The sequence below is a fragment of the Ipomoea triloba genome, chromosome 12 (assembly GCF_003576645.1).
Source record: "Ipomoea triloba cultivar NCNSP0323 chromosome 12, ASM357664v1".
NCBI lineage: Eukaryota > Viridiplantae > Streptophyta > Magnoliopsida > Solanales > Convolvulaceae > Ipomoea > Ipomoea triloba.
Genome location: NC_044927.1, coordinates 23,783,922 through 23,791,634, shown reverse-complemented (window position 1 = coordinate 23,791,634; position 7,713 = coordinate 23,783,922).

Genomic DNA, 7,713 nt, shown 5'->3' with positions numbered 1-7,713 from the left:
TTCATTTTCAAAGACAAAAATATTGTAATACAACGTTGAGTACCCTTAAAATTACAGTGGAATATATTCATCACAATGAATTTAAATTTCTGGTATTAATTTCAAATACATACACAACAAAAATTTTACTCGAATATCTATGAAACTTCGACAACTAAAAAAAAATACATTATATCTATTTCAAAATTATTTACTAATTNTATTAATTGGGTTTAAATATTGGGCACAAGTCTTTGCGCAAAGCGCGTAGAAAAAATTAGTATATATATATATATATATATATATATATATATATATATATATATATATATATATATTAAAGGATTGCACATATAAAATATAAGGGAAGCCTTCCATATACCATATCCGTCAAAATTCCATTTCTCACCATTAAAGATCCAAAAAGAAACTGCATAATAATAATAATAAAGCTTACATATATAAGGCAAGAAATGGTGAACCCCAACTTTTCATGCATCTATCAAGAAAAATAAATATAAACTAACAAAGCTTCCCAATTAAGAAGGCATAGCTAGGTAGCTAGCACAGCTCACAGGCATATTCATTCACTGCCTATATTTGTTCACAATGGTATGAATCAAGTGGATGCAACCAGATTTTAGGCGGCAAGCACCAATGCTGCACATACAATTAAGCCGCACGTGACCCGCACGGATCGGAGTAATTAATTAACTTTACAAAAAGAGATGGATTATAATAATATTGAGATGGAGAGAGTTTGAGGGATGAGAATGCATGAAGTGTATGTACGTACTAGACAAACTGGAGGTGGCGTGAGGAAAGTTGCGTGAAGCGTCCATAACATCGAGCTCTATGCAAAGAGGAGATCAGTTAGAGAGAGAGAGAGAGAACACTCTAATAGTATTGCACTTCTAGTTTTCTTCGTATCATTTCTCCTCTATTTATATTGGTTTAGGACTGAGTTTGGTGAAAAAGAATAAGATGACAATGTTATCCATACTACTACTAGTAGCACGTATAATTTGTGTCTTTATTATTATTATTATTATTATTATTATTATTTATTACATTCTTAATTCATAAGTATTACGGAGCATATGCTTTAAAATAATTAAATTTTGTAATTTGTAACAACTATAATCTAATTATATTATCGAAATATTTAAAAAGAAACCATAAACGCTTGTAATTAGATTCTAATTATATGTTTTTCAAAAAAAGATTCTAATTATATAATATATCTATAAATCTGATTTTATAAATCGTCGAGTATTATATATATACGTTTAAAGTATTTTGTGATTTTTTGAATTTTTTTTTTCAAAAAAAGAAAAAAGTATTTTGTGATAAGTATACCTAATTATATTGTCTAAATATTTTTTAAAAATCATAAATGCTTGTTATTAGATTGTGATTATAACATCTAAATCTTATTTTAATATGTGTAATATTTTGTTAGTGAGTTTAATTTGAAATTTTTAGTAGCACAAAATACTTTTTTTTTTAAAAATATTATATTATGATAACACATAAAAGAAATTGGAATTCATTATTCAAAGAAAAGAGATCTTTAAATTATCACACGTTGTAAAAGAATTGTGATGTAGTAATTATTAGAATGTTTAATGATTTGACCTTTTTTTTTTGGTTATTATACATTTGTCATATATGGTATGACTTTTAAAGAATTTGCATAACAAGTAATAATAACCAACATAAATTTTTTCTAAGTTGGATAATATAATTAGAACAGATTTTCATAACACACAAAATTTCATATTAAATTCTTAATTTTAATTTTCTTTTAAAATATAATTGGTATGAGTTGCATGTACTCCACTTACTCTATTTTGTATTCCATTTTCTCTTTTCATTTTTCTTCTCTAATAAAATAGAGCATGTGCCAAGAATAATATTTGACACTTACCATTTTATAAAAATTTAGGCAAAATCGATGTTAAACAGCAAAAACGTAGTCTAAGATTAAATTTAAAATTGTCACCAAAAACAAGAGACTTTAGGTAGAATTAACTCTAAATAAAAACTCAAAAAAGAATGTTATTAATTGTTTAGCAACAAGGGGAATAGCATAAGTAAATCCGAGTAGATCAGATATTTTTATCAATTAAGTAGAGAAAATTAATTTTATTATAAAATCTGCTCTAATATCAATTTTCAAGATAAAATGCTTACCACCAAAAACTATAACTAATACAGAGTAGTAAATACATAATTTTATTTCCTTATATTATACTTGCATAGAATTCTGCATCACGTTTCAATGATAGGATGTGTCAAGCCTCAACCCCATCAATTTCTCTCTCTCTCTCTCTCTATATATATATATATATATATATATATATATATATATATATATTAAATAAGTACTTCAAAGTATATCAATGCAAGATTATATAGGAGATGTTTATGCATACCAGGGCTGATGTTTGGATTTTTATGGCTCAGTTCTTATAAATAAATAAGGTCATACTAAAAGTATAAGCGCAATCTTTAAAATCAATACGTAAAATAAATGATTTTTACTTCAAGTTATCTCTGCAGATTAAAAGCTTGAGACATCATCTATGCCGTTGGATAAACATAAGGATTTTGCCATGTTCAATTAATTAGGTCTAAATTATTAGGAGAGAGAAGTGATTTGGGATAAAACTTATGTGTTTTAAGAATAATTGTAGATTTAAAAAAAAAATTCTTAAATAGCTAGGTCAAAAATAAATATTAGACCCTCTAAAAATTGAGGCCCTATACTGTTTCCCATCTTGCACGTCCTAAAATCCATCAAAATTTCATTTCTCACCATCAAAGATCCAAAAAGTAACTACATAATAATAAAGCTCTACATAATAATAAAGCTTACATATAAGGCAAGAAATGGTGAACCCTAACTTCCCATGCATCTATAGAAAAATAAATATAAACTAACAAAGCTTCCCAATTAAGAAGGCATAGCTAGCTAGCACAGCCTCACAAGCACAACATTCATTCACTACCTATCAACAATCTCATGCTCCAACTTCATAACATCTACCAACTTCATTTCCAACGCAAGTTTGTCCTTCTTCAGGTTCTCCACTATCACCCTGCACCTGATAGAATGAAGAGGGAAAACAAGAAACGATAAGATAATAATCATTCACAAATAATGAGAAAGATATATTAAGCTGCACGTGACCCGCACGGACCGGAGTAATTAATTAACTTTACAAAAAGAGATGGATTATAATATTATTGAGATGGAGAGAGTTTGAGCGATGAGAATGCATGAAGTGTAATAGACAAACTGGAGGCGGCGTGAGGAAAGCTGCCTGAAGCGTCCATAACGTCGAGCTGTATGTAAAGATGAGATCAGTTAGAGAGAGAGAACTCTAGTAGTATTGCACTTCTAGTTTCCCCTTGTATCCATTCTCCTCTATTTATATTGGTTTAGGACTGGGTTTGGGGGAGAAGAATAAGATGACAATATTATCCACACTGGTAGTAGCACGCGTAATTTGTGTTTTTTTGTTTTAATTATTATTATTATTTATTACATTCTTAATTCATAAGAATTTAATATATATATATATATATATATATATGNTATATATATATATATATATATATATATATATATATATATATATATATATATATATATATATATATATATATATATATATATATATATATAATTTCATTTGTTTTGCGCAATTTCCTCAAATTCCCTAAACGTTTTTTGCTCTGGGCGATTGCGCCTCTGCCTTGCCATCGCCTGGTCCGCCTCTACTGCGCCACCTCCTGGTTAAATGCAAGAATATTGATAAATGGGGTCATTTTTCTTTATCATACACGTAAAGTGCACGCACGACGCACGCACAATGCACACACAACGCACGCACAATGCACACACGATGCACACACTATCAAATTTATTGTATTAAGACAACTAGTTTTCTTTGCATACGACGACAAAATACATTTGCTCGTAGTTCATCATAAACCTTAGCTTGTAAGTAATTTTTAATGTATTTTGTATTTGACATTTTGTATTCAAACTTTGTATTTGAACATTTTGAATTCATTTTAATTACTTTCACTTCTTTGCCCCCGCTGAAAGGAAATTGTGAATCCGCTCCTGATTGTGATTATATAATATATATAAATCTGATTTTATAATTCGTCGAGTATTAACGTATTATATATATATATATATATATATATATATATATATATATATATATATATATGTATATATAATTTTTACTAAATCACTAATAATCGATCATTATCTTAAATGATGTCACTTCTAATACTTCCTATGTCCCATTTTATATGTCCTACTTACTATTCAGGGGGCAAACCAACTCTTCTTCTTTACTTATTTTTATTAGTATTTTTTAAAAAAAATTTCAAACTTTTTTCTTTTGTACGCAATAGTACTTTTAATGTAGTTTCTAAACATATAAATTTTACATACTAATTCTGAACTTAATATTATGTAAAATTGAATTGTAAATAACTTTAGTCAAGCCTCGTTAACAGAACCCGACATATAAAATGGACAGAGGAAGTAATAATCATTGTATTTTGTATTTTTGAGATATAAGTGAATCGATTGAGTCTCTACTAATTAATCACTACATTAAGTCATTTATAGAAATTTTAACAATCCCACAAAATTTATTCGAAATTGATTATGGTGGTCAAGACTTATTTGGTTAAAAATTAGTAAATGACACTCTATCCAAATGGAGTATTGCCGTACAAAGTAATTATATGCATATATGCAAATAAGAAAATAATGTAAATGTCATGCCGGATATCTCACTTTTGTACAAAATGTGTTTGAGAAAGAGTTAAATTTTATGGATACAACTCAGATTAGATTTAATTTATAAAAATTTCTATATTTGTCTAGGGATAAAAATTGTAATTTAGGATCCATTTGAAATCTGAAAAATAACTTTTGGAAGTCATTTTTTAGATTATCATGTATTTGGGTATTCAAATAAAATAAAGACAATGAAAATATTCATAGAAAAATAAATATAAACTAACAAATTAAAGTTTCCCAATTAAGAAGCCATAGGCACAACATTCATTCACTGCCTGCAACAATCTCATGCTCCAGCTTCATAACCTCCACCAACTTCATTTCCAAAGCAACTTTGTCCTTATTGAGCTTCTCCACTATCAACCTGCACCTGATAGAATAAAGAGGGAAAACAAGAAACGATAAGATAATAAACATTTACAAATAATGAGAAAGATATATTAAGCCGCACGTGACCTGCACGGACCGGAGTAATTAATTAACTTTACAAAAAGAGATGGATTATAATATTATTGAGATGGAGAGCTTTTGAGCGATGAGAATGGATGAAATGTAATAGACAAACCAGAGGCGGCGTGAGGAAAGCTGCTTGAAGCATCCATAACATCGAGCTGTATGCAAAGAGGAGATCAGTTAGAGAGAGAGAACTCTAGTAGTATTGCACTTCTAGTTTCCCCTTTATCGATTCTCCTCTATTTATATTGGTTTAGGACTAGGTTTGAGGGAGAAGAATAAGATGACAATATTATCCACACTGGTAGTAGCACACATAATTTGTGTTTTTTGTTTTAATTATTATTATTATTATAATTATTATTATTTATTACATTCTTAATTCATAAGAATGTAATATATATATATATATATATATATATATATATGGGGTCATTTTCTTTATTCATAAGAATGTAATATATATATAATTTCATTTGTTTTGCGCAATTTCCTCAAATTCCCTAAACATTCTCCGCATCGCCATCGCCTGGTCTGCCTTTACTACGCCACCGCCTGGTTAAATGCAAGAATATTGATAAATGGGGTCATTTTTCGTTATCATACACGTAAAGTGCACGCACAATACGCACATACGATGTACGCACACACGACGACAAAATACATTTTCTCGTAGTTCATCATAAACCTTAGCTTGTAAGTAATTTTTAATGTATTTTGTATTTGACATTTTGTATTCGAACTTTGTATTTGAACATTTTTTAATTCATTTTAATTACTTTCACTTCTTGGCCCCCACTGAAAGGAAATTGTGAATCTGTCCCTGATTGTGATTATATAATATATATAAATCTGATTTTATAATTTGTCGAGTATTAACGTATTATAAATATATATATATATATATATATATATATATATATAAGGTCCAAATTAGCCACTGAATGTAACATGAAAGTGCAATTTGGCCACTGAACGAAAAAAAAAAAGTGCAATTAGGCCACTAAACACTTCAAATACATGCAATTTCACCTGATAGCAGGTTACCTTCCATTTCATCAAGTTGCCTGCTTATGTGGATGGTGAGTTGTCATTTTAAAATAATTTAATAATAATAAATTTTATACATATAAATAAATAATAAAAAAAATTTTAAAAAATTAAAAGAAAAAAAACACACAAACCCACGGCTCTACAGATGAAGTATTCCATTTTGTTGATGGAAAACTGTGTCGACTGCAGGCCAGCCGAGAGTTGAGATAAGCTAGTTTGATGGGAAAAATGAAAATATAATGAACCCTCAATTTGACTTCAATTGATATATTGTATGTTAATTGTGATTGGTGGCTCAAATTCAATTAGTAATAGCCTTGGCGCCCACGAATTGGAATAGGATTCTAGTGTATTTGAGTTTTTTTTTTATTTTTTAATTTTTTAATTTTTATTTTTAAGTTTATTATTAAAAATTATTTTAAAATGTCAACTAACTATCCAAGTAAGCAGACAACCTGATAAAATGGGAGGTAACCTGCTATTAGGTGAAATTGCATGTATTTGAAGTGTTCAGTGGCCTAATTGTACTTTTTTTCGTTCAGTGGCCAAATTGCACTTTAATGTTACGTTCAGTGGCTAATTTGGACCTTATTCCTTTTATATTTGTAATATTTTGTTCGTGAGTTTAATTTGAAATTTTTAGTAGCACAAAATAATATTTTTTAATATTTTATTATTATAAAACATAAAAGAAATTGGAATTCATTACTCAATCAAAAGAATACAAATTTATCTTTAAATTATCACATGTTGTAAAAGAATTGTGATGCAATTAATACAATGTATAATGATTTGACCTTNATATATATATATATATATATATATATATATATATATATATATATATATATATATATATGGGGTCATTTTCTTTATTCATAAGAATGTAATATATATATAATTTCATTTGTTTTGCGCAATTTCCTCAAATTCCCTAAACATTCTCCGCATCGCCATCGCCTGGTCTGCCTTTACTACGCCACCGCCTGGTTAAATGCAAGAATATTGATAAATGGGGTCATTTTTCGTTATCATACACGTAAAGTGCACGCACAATACGCACATACGATGTACGCACACACGACGACAAAATACATTTTCTCGTAGTTCATCATAAACCTTAGCTTGTAAGTAATTTTTAATGTATTTTGTATTTGACATTTTGTATTCGAACTTTGTATTTGAACATTTTTTAATTCATTTTAATTACTTTCACTTCTTGGCCCCCACTGAAAGGAAATTGTGAATCTGTCCCTGATTGTGATTATATAATATATATAAATCTGATTTTATAATTTGTCGAGTATTAACGTATTATAAATATATATATATATATATATATATATATATATATAAGGTCCAAATTAGCCACTGAATGTAACATGAAAGTG